Genomic DNA, 12,940 nt, shown 5'->3' on the forward strand with positions numbered 1-12,940 from the left:
TCCAGGCCTCTTAACATTGTTCACAGGAAGATGGGGCAGAAAGCCAGCACTTTACATCCTCCATTCTTACCAATACCCTAAAGTTAGAGTCAACACACTCTTGTATTAGAAGAATCAAGGGAGGGGAGGGGGGGAGTATCTTCTAAATAATTAACAGGGAAGCAGAAGGATTCTCCCTGTAACAGACTCATTTAAGAGTATTTGAGGTGATACAATTCAGAAAAGCATAAGAGGATTGAGTAGCTATTTCTACTAATCCTATCACATGACTTTGAGCTTTCCCCTCTCAATACCTCAGTTTCCCTGAATCTTCTATGGCATTATATTGGTGCTCAAGGATAACGCAGGGGCCAGTGAAATATATTTCTTATGTACAAGTCAGAGATCTGGCCATATAGGTAAGATGACACTATTTGAAGGGTTTTCTAAACCACTTTAGAAACAAGATTTCTTAAAAATGGGAAACTTTCTGTACTAGGAGATTTATCCTCAGGATAAATTCCTGGTCTTTTCTAATGTATTAGTTATACTTTTGAATCCTGCCTCTCTCGGATTTATATTCTTTCACTACATAACCCCTCAAACTATAGAGTTTTCCCGTTGTGCTTTGGAAAAACTCTGAAACTCAGAGCATGGAATTTCATTCTCATTTTTTTGTTTTGTTTTGTTTTTGCTTTTTGGAGGGCAATTGGGGTTAAGTGACTTGCCCAAGGTCAAAAGGCTAGTTTTTGTGTTGTGTTGTGTCTGAGACTGGATTTGAACTCAGGTCTTCCTGCCTCCAGGGCCAGTGCTCTAGTCACTGTGCCACCTAGCTGCCCCCATTTTTTAAGAAAATAATTTCATCCTCATTTTTTTCTTAAAGAAAAAACATCACAAAATACCTAAATTTATTGCCATTGCCATTGTGTCTAATTATGTTGACTCATTCGGATCTTTGTTCTTCATTAACTCACACAATTAGATTGGCTATTTGGTGAAGATGACCTTTTTACCATATCCCTCCCCAAATCCCGCCTTCCATTCTCTATTCTCTCATCCATAACCTACAGTTCTCTCTGCATATCCTTCATTCTCTACCTCCTCTTCTTCCACATTTCTCTTCCCCTCCCCTCAGAAACCCAAGAAACTAGAAATCCAGTCTGAGGTTAGAAGTCTTTTTTGCCTACAAAAGTTAAACATTTTTCCTCTCAGAGTAAATAGAATCAACTAGCTCTATTTTACTTAATAATTTTTTAAAAAAAGAAAATATTCTGAATGATGCAAACCTATCTCTTTAAAAAAATTCCTACTTGGATAACTTCTTCCATTTCTGACTTCTTCCAACTCTTGTGAATCCTGTCTGAGGCGAAAATAATTCAGGCTTTATTATTCTGGCATCTAGTGGGAGTCTGTGACAATTTTACTATAGCTGAGCTTCCCTTTCTCTCCCTTTTTAATACCAGTGTGTTTTAATAATACAGTGTACCTTTCGGTATTGTTGAAATGTTACATTATTCAATGCATCCAACAGGAGAGGGATGGTGCTTATGTAATTCATGTGTCCTCCACGGGTGTGTTTAAAATGTGTGTGGTTGGAGGGGTATAATTTGAGAAGCAATTTTCTATAAGGTTAGGGAAAGTGGCACCTTTATGAAAGGTCGGAGATAACCTGGCCCAAGTTACATCTCTACAGGCTAAGGATTGGACTCGAGCCATGGAGGATGCAAGAATGGGACTGGAAGACAACAAAGCAATGTGGCATAGTAGAAAGAGTGTTGGATTTGGAGTCAAGGGTTTGAATCCTGATTCATCTACCTACTACTGGGCAATTCACTTAACCTTGTTAGATGTTTCCTCATCTATAAAAGGAGAACACTAAACGAGAAGACAACTCTTCCAGCTCTGAATCTATGACCCTAAAGCCCTACTAAGCTGAAGGAATTTGTGATCAAGGAAAGACAGGTCCTAAGGAAGGACAAGAAAAAAACACAGTTCTCTCTGTGTGTCTGTGTTTTGGGGAAGAGTGAAAGTCAGGAGCAAAAAGGTTTTTTTGTTTGTTTTAAGATTCAATTTGAAAGATTCTTGGTGAAAGAATATTGACCTATGAAAAACACAGATAAAAACAGGACTCCAGACTCAAGCAGCCCTACTACTCTCATATTCATTTATAACTGTAAGAATCAGTTTCATGGGGCCAGGAAAAGTGGATATAGAAAGCACTGCTTCTTGGCCCATTTGGGTTAAACTCAAATCTAAAAATGTACAAAGTAAGATAACAATGAGGAACTTGTTCTTCTAAATTCAAAACTTCAAGGATCAGTGATTTCTTCAGCCTTGGTCCATTCATAGCTCCCTGTAACACTTAGCAATCTAGTCAAAAAATGTGTCCGTGTCTACATGTTTAGAAGACTTCTACACCCTTCCAGGTATACAAATTGTTTCCTCTTCAACTCAGATGACAGTAAGATTCAAACATACAATTTTATGTGTCTGTGTGTCTATTCACACACACACACACACTCCTATTTGTGTGTACTGGTAGCCATCTCTAGGCAGGGAGAGAGGTAAAGACAAAAAATAAATTTGCATGATAACTTTGTCATATATTTGGAGGTAATACTAAGTTGTACATGGCAGATTTGCAATTTCACGTGCAATCATATTTTTAGAGTATTGTGTTATGTAAATGCTTGCTTTGCCCTATGAATTGAAAATAAAATAAATTTTTAACAAAATTTTAACAGGTGTCCCCCTAAAGACCTCTTTCTACTTAGCTCAACTGATCTTCAAAACAATGGGCATATAGACTGTTATTCAGCCTGTAGGCAACGGCTAGAGGGTAGGCACTAGGGACAAAAAGAAAAAACAAACAAACAAACAAAAAATGAAAGCATGTCTGCCCTTAAGGAGCTTACATCCTATTCAGGGAATACAAACATGGACCCAGGTAAATATAGAGTATCTACAAAGCAACTTCAAGAATACAAAGCTAAAACCTGGATCAGGAAAAGTCATGTTGATGAACACCTGAACTATTCTTGGAAGGAAGCTTCATGCTTCTATGAAGAGCAGATGAGGAGGAAGGGCCAAAATCTTTGCTCCATTGGCACAAGCCTTGGAAAACTCAGGGTCACCTCCACACCAGCATGAAAGATCAAGGCTAGACTCAGACTCAGAGCCTTTGAGAGTTGGAAGGGATCTCAGTAGTCATCTAACCCCAACTCCTACTTAGAAAGAACCCCTGTGATAAGATAGCCAACAAGAGGCAGTAATCCAGTCTCTGCTTGAATAGCTCTGAAAAGAATCCCAGCTGAAATCAATGGGGATGTTGGCCAAAATTTGCAACTTTGCAAACTGTAACTTGCTCCCAACTGTTCCTGATTCTGCCCTCTGTGCACCAACAAAAGTCTTGTATGTGGAAACCCTTCAGACACTTGATAGCTATCATGTTCCTCCCACTCCCAATCCCAGTCTTCTCTTCTCCAGGCTAAACCATCCCAAATTCCTTCAATAAAGCATCATATTATATGAATTCAAGACCCTTCAATATTCTGTTCATCCTCCTCCAGTTTAGCAATGTCCTTAAACTGTGGCAATACAAAAAGAACATGGCACTCCCAAGGTAAAAAGATTGGCGACAGAAAGACTTACAAGGATGTAGAAGGTTTGAAATTTACTCTACTTTGGAAAAACATTAAAACATAGATCAGGAAGGGGTCCTCCAGAAGTCATTTTATCTCAATCCAAATCATTCCCCAAAGATCAAGTGCTTCTAATTGGAGTGGAATCCTGCGATGCTCCTGGGACACATTCTAAGAAGTTGCAAAAAAATTGTTATTTCCAAAGATTAGCTTAAAGTCCTAGCCTGCATTTTTTTTTTTAACAAAAGGGAAGGGGGCAAGATGTTTCTTCCTTCCCTCTGCCTCTCCTGGCAGGGCTGGCTGGGACTTGATAGGCATCTTCCCATTGAGTCCCATCTAGATTGACAATTTGTCCAGCTCTTCCCTTCCCAAAAACAGGGAGAGTAAAAGTCAAGGGATTCAAAGGAAACCAGGGCTCTGGCCTAAATTGCTCTCAGAAAGAGTATGTGTAAAGAAAAGAAAAAAAAAATTCTACTTAAACACTAGCAGAGAGTGTTCTCTCCTTCTTCAAACCTTCCCAAAGCACCATCTGTATCTCTCCTTTGCTTTCATTCCTCCCTCCTTCCCTAGTAGGATTCTTATCCATACAATGGCTACTATCCTTAGAAGACTATAAACTCCCCGAGGAAAGGATCTTTGTTACATTTTCATCATTGTATCAAGATGGCCTAATACAACTCTTTTACACTTAAAAGATTTAATCCAAAACTGGATTCAAAAACTGAATCCAAAATTCTAACAATGGACAGTATCTTTCAGAAATCCCACAGAGGACTTTCACTCCCTCTAGGAGGTCGTCCTCAAGAGGAGGCAAAGCTAACATCATTATTCGGGCCCACAGCTGGCTGGGCAGCCCCTGGAGAGCTTCAGCCTATAAAAGTAAGATTTCTCAATTGAGAGGATCTGTCAGAGAAGACTTATCCTACCCCTTCCAGCAGTGCCCCAGCCCCTAGGAGAGTATAATCCCAATGACTCCCATTCTCCAAACAGAGGTACTGCTTGGGGCTGCTTCCTGTGCAGAAGCTAAATGTTCCCCAACAGCTGAGTCCAAACTCTAGGGAAACTAATACATCAGTGCCTCAGCCCTGAAGGAGGGAGGTTTTAATCAAAACTGGCAGGATCCTAGGAAGAAGAGAAGCCAGAGCAGAAGCTGCTGATGGTGTTTTCAGTCTCAAAGAGGATTTATCCAACACTGCCTCTAGCTCACTGTACTTTTCCAAGGCTTGGGATTTGGGGGTCAGGATGGCCCTGGCAGTTAATCTGATCCCTACCAAGAGCACAGTAAAAAAAAAAAATCACTGCCCCTCCAAGCCCAAATAAAGGGAAATCCCTTTCCCCACACTCTAATTCAATCCTATTCCCCTCCTCCTTTGGTGAGCTCTTGGGTTCCAGTTATCTTTCTTAACACACACACATGCAGGCATCTGCTCATCCTGCCAGGCTAGCAAGATAAGAGTTAACTAAAGAGAGAGGAATGGGGCATAGAGAGAGAAGGGATTTGTGAATTGGTTTTCACCAGTAGCAGGGATGCTACTGAAAAGCTCCTATAACATTTGAGATGGAAAGTACCTCTGGGGGACATCTGAACTGGCCACCAAGGCAAATCATATTAGCAATTTGAGGAGGGTAGGGGGGAGAAGATAGTGGTAGGCACCTGGGGAAGGGGCAGTCTCCTCCCAAGACACATTGAAGCCAAACTCAGGAGCCTCTGCAACAGCAGATAGAGCCACCTGCTCTGACTGTGATCAGAAGCTCTTTCCCACTTATCTTCCAGTCACTCAGTATCTGCGTCTCTGAAACATGGCATTAAATAATGGGATTTGGATGTTGAACAGCAGACTTCTTTCGTGAGACTGACTTAACTTCACAAATGCAGGGAACTACAGACTTAACGGGAGGCAACCCCAGGCAAAAGGTTCTGAACTTGTAGAAAGCAGTGAAAAGAAAATGTATATAATTCCTAAAGAACCATTCTCTACAACTACAGAAAACAAATAAATATTGACAGGGTGCTTCAGCCTTCTAGCCCCCAATTCACTAAGCTCCAAGAATTTCCGCAGGCATGAGAGGCTGATCTGCATTGAGTATGAGTATGGAAAATTTTAACTTCAAGTTGATGAGAGCTACAGAAAACTGTAAGACAGAACCCAGGGCCTGACACAGAGTTACTTTCCTAGTTTGGGGCCCCAGAAACAAAAAAGATCAATTATATCACATGGGCTTCCTCTCCTCTTTGTGATCCCCCACCCTGGGTCCCCAACAGACCCTCAGTTTCCCTTCAATCACATCTGATCTTTGCTAAACACTTACCCTGATTAAGTATTTACTCAGGACTCACTTGTATCATGGGAGATTTTTTTATACACTCCTATCCTAACTAAGGCTATTTCAGCCATTCCCTGAGCCCAGTTATAATATTATCCCAAAGGTAGCATTAGCAAAATAAAACAATAACAAGTGCTTTAAAAAAAAGCAAAATAATTATTACTGTGAACATAACAACATTTGCTTCCCACAAACATTCTGAAAGAATGCCTAGGACAATGTTGCTCTGGAAGAATTTTAGCAATGAGGAGAAAGTAACTCTTTCTGGATCTTCTGTAAAGAGGACAGTCACCAGCTGTTCTCAATCTTTCCTGAAGACAAGGAGTAAACAAGAATAAACTGTAGCCTGAGGGATTTCAGTATGAGGGGGAAAATTCCCCGATAAAAAAAAGTTAGTGAAGATTGGCACCATGGAGATCATAGAATATAGGATTCTGAAGCACTTTAAAAAAAGACACATGCACATCTTGTCCAGGATAATTTGAGTATGTCCTGCATGAAGGCAAGGGGATGAAAAAGGTAACCTTTGAAATTCTGTCTTAGTCCTATGATTCCTCATGAGATTGCTCAGGGTCTGTTTTTCTCCCTTTTCTCCCTACTCCAAGTTTTAAAAGTTCCTCACATCTGTAATCCCACAGGAATTTAGTACTCTTGATATGGCATATGGTATGGGCCTTCATAGCATTGCTAAGATCTCAGGGTGAGGCTGTTTGATTTACTAGCACTTCATCTTATGCCCACCAATAGAACATTTAAAAAGTCACCACCTGGGATGAATCTCATGTCAAGAATCTAGGGAACTAGCTCAGTCCTCTAAAGTAACAGCTGCAGAGCCTGTGGAAGATCCAGAAAAATCAATAACTGGCAAAATGAAATGTTCCAGATGTCTCCACACTTGGGGTAAGAGATTTGATCTCCACAGGGTTCCCACACAGTCCCTTATATAGTAGAGAGCAATCAGATCACATGGGCTCCGGCTAGATCTTAGTTCTTCAGGAGAGCTTGGGATGAGGTGATGAGGCAGGGAGCAGAGTTAAATAGGGGGAAAAAAATCAAAACCAAACTTGATTGCCAAATTCCAGCCACCTACTGTATCAGAAACCACACTGGTATACCCAGGATGGCTGCTAGCACAGGTTCTTAGATCTATTTTACTAGAAAAGATAGTCAAAAATCTTTTTTTTTAATTATATTCACTAGTTCTGGGGAAAAGTCAGCACCCTGAACTTCAGAGAAAAAAGCACAGAAATAAAGACCAACTGACAGGGCTTCTAACTGTCTGAGAAATTCAGATCAAAAGTGCTAGCACAGATCAAAAGACAGATTCAGCTGTCTGACCAAGGCAATACATACACCAGAGAGAGAAGCACCAACATCTGGGTTTTTCAAAGCAGGGGGGCCTTAATGGCTACCCAGAGTCTCATCTGGTCAAATCACAAGAACACTCTTCCAATGAGTGAGCCCCAAAGCAAAATGCTAGCCTCAGAGTATATATACCCTTTTTAGAGGTAGAGGGCATCACAACCCTCATGACTGGGTACCTACTTAGACATTAACAAAAGGTAAGAAAACCTTCCTAAAAGCAAACCTCCCTTAAGCAAGCTTCCCTTTACAGGTTCCACATGAGAACTGTTAATGGATGGGAAAGATCTTATATACCATTAACATTACACCTACTAGTAAATCAATCAGTTGAAAAACAAGTATCTATTGAGAAACTACTATATGCAAGGCACAGTGTATACTGGGCATACAAAGACAAAAATGGAACAACCCCTAGCCTCAAGGAGCTTGCATACTATTACGTGACAAATGTGTGTTAATCAAGTCAGTCAACAAACATTTATTAAGCACTATGTTCCAGAGATTATATAAATCACTGGGAATTCAAAACCAAAAATGAGACAATCCCTGCCTCCAAGGAGCTTAAATTATCTTGGGGATATGTATATGTGTACACATACACACATGAATAAACATGAAATAGACACAAGGTAATTTTTAACACAGTGAAGGTGCTAATAGCTAAAGGAATCATATAAAAAGTGGTACTTGCGGTAAATCATGAAGGAAGCAAAAGGTTTTAAAAGGTGGAGGCAAGAAGTAATGTACAAACACAAAATGAATTCTAAGCATGGGGACCAGCCAGTGTGCAAAATGGAAGGTCATATATGAGCAACAGTGAGACTTCCAGTTTGGCTGCACTTTTAAAGTGCCAGAAGCGGAGAAATGAGGAATAAAACTGGAAAGGTAAATTGTGGTCAAATTGAGGAAAGCTTTGAATGCTTATATTTGGTCCTAGAGATAATGGGAAGCTGGGGTTGTTGAGTAGGGTTACAACATGGTAAGACCTGAACTTTAGGAAAATCGTATGAGGTGGATTTGGTTAGGGGGGGTTTGAAGTAGGGAGACCATTAGGAGGATAACATAATAGTCCAAGCAAGATGTGATGAGGGCTTGAACGATGTTTGGCAGCTGTGGGAGTACAGAGGATACCTGCAGAGAGGTTTGGAGGGAAAAAGCAGTGAGATTTTGCAATGGATCGAATATATTTTCTGAGAGAGAGAGAGATTGTGAACCTGTGTGACTAGAAGTATGGTGGAGTACTTACAGTAATAGGGAATTATGGTGAGATATAGGTTTTAGGGGAGAGAGAATTAATTCATTATAGATGTGTTGTGTTTGAGGTACTTCTGGGACGTCCTATTTGAAATTTCCAATAGGCAGTAGGTGATGAGGTAATGGAACTCAAGAGAGAGACTAGGACTGAATATACAGATTTGGAAGCCACCAGCATAGAAATTATAATCAAATCCATGGAAGCAAATAAGGTCACCAAATGAAAGTGTTGCAATCCAACATCATAAGGCATTGGTCTTCTTTTAGATGGGTACAGCACAGATGTAATCCTACAAGGAGGTGGATTAATCCTGCTCAAAAGTTATGGGGCAGGGGAGTTTAGGGGGACTTATAGGAGTCAGTTATGTTCCATGTAATGTCACCATAAAGATATTAGAGGAAGATAGAGGTAAACCTGAGCCAATGTTATCTCCCCTTTTTGGAAAAGCATCACTTTCTCTATAGGTTGGCAAAAGTCTATATGATTGCTGGGGTTTCCCTAACATGACTCCAAGATGATAAATCAAATCAGATTAGATATTTGTCCAGAAACTGTCACTTAAAGTCTATTGTACTCCAGTTCCATATACCCTCTCTCAAGGATAGAAAACTTTCAGATCTGGAATGTGTATACATGTGTGTATGTGTGTGTATTTCAGAATTGGTTTTACTGAAGAAAAAGAAGTAAAATAAAGGTTGACGATAAGATAAGGAGATAGGAAATTTGGGTCTATCAGAAATAACTTTTCTCCCTCTATAATCTTCCACTTTGGTCATACCATAACAAAAATGTGCTTTCTGTCATGGCAAAAGATACTCAGAACAAGTCTTTTTGCCCTGTTCTACTGCCCCATCCACTGTATTAAAGGCAAACTGATATGATTAAATAGGAAGACCCCACCCACCAATTCAAGACCAGATATGTACTACCATCACCAAAACTACTTCAGATTCTTAACTGATTTATATCAAGAGATGTCATGTATGCATGTGGTCCACAATACTCTAGAGTGCAGCCTGAACCATATTACAATGTAACTGGGAAATTTTTAACAAAAGAAATATACAATAAAACAAAAATAATATTACATTTTAAAAATAGCCAATATACAACACACAGGGGGTTTTTATGTATGATTTAATGACCCCCATTCCTATTTTAGTTTGGTAGCACTGGGTTATACCACAAGGGCAAGGATATTCAGTCTAATATCTACATGTTTGTCCCTATAGACTGCATAACTACAATCCAGAGATCAAAATTTTCCTAATCCAGAGACACATGGAGAGATTACCTATTCCTGAAACATACCAAGAAGAGGGTACAAATCTGATGGGAATAACTCATTAAGCAGCCATGGTAAGATTGGATGGGGAAGAGATGAGCAATAAATGAGAATTTATGTGCCTGGGGCAAATTCAATTGAAAAAAAGGTGATTTAGGTAAACAACTTACAGAAGCAAATGAACACAGTAGCCTAGTGTTTGATAAATCCATAGATCCCATCTAATGGGGCAAGATAAGACTTAGTTATCTGACAAAAAATGCTGAGAAAACTGGAGAGCAGTCTGGCAGAAGCTAGTAATGGACCAATACTCTCACACCATATACTAAGATAAGCTCAAAGTGAACACATGATTTAGACATAAGCATGGAAGAAGTTACCTGTCAGATCTAGAGACAAGGAAAGAGTTCATGACCAAACAAGATATAGAGAGATTCACAGGAGGTAAAATGGATAATCTTGATTATATAAAATTTAAAAGTTTTTGTTAGAAGAAAAACAGGAAACTGGGGAGGAAATTTTATAGCAAGTTTTCCTGGTAAAGTTTTTCTCAAATATATGGAGAAATGAGTCAAATTCATAAAAATAGGAGTCATTCCCCAAATGATAAATGATTAAAAGATATTAACAGGCAGTTTTCTGAGAAAAAAAATCAAAGTTATCAATAATCATGTGAAAAAAGTTCTAAATCACTAATAATTCTAGAAATGCAAATTAAAACAACTCTGAAGTACTATCTCATATTATCTAAATGATAGAAAAGGAAAATGACAAATACTAGAGGGGGTGTTGGAAAATAGATAATGCAAATGCACTATTGGTGGAGTTGTGAATTGGTCTAGCCATTGACAATTGGGCACTATGCCCAAATGGCTATAAAATTGGGCATATCCTTTGACCTAGTGTAAGGGTTATGGGATTTAAAGATCTTCCATGCCCCGTTGGACTTGCTGACGTAGCAGGAAGGGGCGGAGCAAGAGGAAGAGGAAGCCAAGCTAGCGTTCCTGCGGTGGCTGGCGGTGGTGGCGACGCGGCAGCAGCAGCAGAGGCAGCAGCAGCGCAAAGCCCTTTTTGACTTAGCCAGAATTTCTGCTAAGGACTCCTGCTGAGGACTGCCAGGGGCCGGAGCTGCTGGGAGCGCGCTTCCTGGACGCTGGGTGGTTGCTGTGAGTGGGGAGAGGAGGACCTTTGCCTGAGGTAGCCTGTTCTGTTTTAAAGGCTTGAAAATGTGCGTGCTTTCTACTTTATCTACCTGTGCCAATATCATAACTACTCTGATGGATTTCACTTTCTGGTTTGGGGACTCAGTCTTTTGGTATCTTAATAAATTTTCTAGTTTATTTCCCCATATGGCAAGCATGACGTATTTTGTAATGGATAATTATATCAGCATATTTGTAATCTCCATAGGCATTGTGAATATGGCATTGCTGATACACCTAGCAATATGGCTCTTAGGTCTATACTTAAAGGAAATCAAAGGAAAATGAAAAGGACCCCTATGTACAAAAATATTTATAGGAGCTCTTTTTGTGATGGCAAAGAATTATAAACTGAGGGAATGCCCATCAATTAAGGAATGTCTGACTAAGTTATGGTTTATGAATGTGACAGAATACTGTTGCTATAAGAAATTATGAAGGGAATAGTTTCAGTAAAACAATAATAATAAATTAGCTATTTATTAACCATGGCTTGTTTCAAAAACATGATGTGCTAGTTGAGAGATTGAAACAAATTTTTGTATTTGTTATATTAAAAGGATCTCTTTTAAATAAAAAAAACTGGGAAAACTTATATAAATGGATACAAAGAAAAGTGAGTAGAACTAGGAGAAAAATCTACACAGTAACAGCAATATTACCTTTTAGTAACTCTGGTCAATACAATGATGCACCACAACTTCAAAAGACTTATGATGCAAAATGCTACCCATCTTCAGATAAAGAACTGATGGACTCAGAGTAGAGTTGAAGCATATTTATTTTATTTCTTTATTTTTCTTGCTTATTTTCAAAACATGGCTAATGTGGAAATAAGTTTTGCATGACTTCATATTATAATAAGTATCCTATTTCTTGCCTTCTCAATGAGTATAGGAGGGATAAAAGGAGGTAGAGAATTTGGAACTGAAAGTTAAAACATTTTTTTTAAGAGAAGAGGGGAGCACAGAAAAAAGTTCAACTGTATCTCTCAAAAAGAGTGGGGTGCAGCTTGTCCCTAAGACAGTCTAGCCCTCGTGTAGATGGAGGTGTTTGAGCTTAAGAAATAGTCACTACAAGGATGGCCCCCACAAGGAATGAAGGCAGTGGCCCAGGAGTGGCAGCATGGACTAACAGTAGGAATGGAAGATGAGGGTTGAAGACAAAGGTTAGCACAAGGAGGTTGCATGTCCTCTGGGAAGGAAGTGGAGCACCTTAGATTTTCTGCACTATGGGGTATCATCCTAATTACAGTTCTAGGAGTAAAAGATATTACATAAATGGAAAAGGGAAAGAGATGAGGTTAATATAGAGTCCTTTTGGAATCAGACCTTCTCATTACTAACACTAAGGACAAAAAGTTGAATGTATGCCTTTTGGTATCACCTTATCCACTAAAGAGACAAAAAATGATAATAATAAAAAAACACGTTTCAAGCAGTCTCACATCAGACTACCACTTTTTTGCCTACAGCAACAAAGAATGAGTAAGAAATGACATCATAGACCATGAAACAGGAGGAGGAACTATCAAAGGCAGATGGTTTTGTCCATGGTTGGGAAAGCTACCAAGCAGACTGACTTGTTTCAAGCAAGCCAATTAAAAAGTCTTCAGCAAATGGGCTTTTAAAGTAGTGGAAGAGAGGAGGTCATTGTGAAGCATGCTGTTAAAGGAGATTATGGCTACCAGGAAGATTTTTGCAGTCTATTTCTCTGTCCAAGTGCAGTAAGTATTCCGCACAGTACATTTGCTGTAAATCACTTCCTATTCAGGCACACTGCTGAGGGTCTCTAAAGGTCGATTTTCCTTGGTTATGACAACAAAAACCAAAATTTGGTCAAACCAGAAAGGTATTATCTTCCTACAAGCTGATAAATGCACAATAGT

The 12,940-nt window shown here is 39.4% G+C and overlaps 1 protein-coding gene across 10 annotated transcripts in view; it reads right to left on the reverse strand.

Moving 5' to 3' along the window:
- The window catches only part of RBFOX3 (RNA binding fox-1 homolog 3), a 1,004,344-nt gene that overhangs the window by 771,859 nt on the left and 219,545 nt on the right, over nucleotides 1-12,940 (reverse strand). The window lies entirely within an intron of this gene.

Source organism: Petaurus breviceps, unplaced genomic scaffold (genome assembly GCF_028583685.1).
Source record: "Petaurus breviceps papuanus isolate PSGF00001 unplaced genomic scaffold, PetGlider_PUasm1.0 90925, whole genome shotgun sequence".
Taxonomy (NCBI): Eukaryota; Metazoa; Chordata; class Mammalia; order Diprotodontia; family Petauridae; genus Petaurus; species Petaurus breviceps.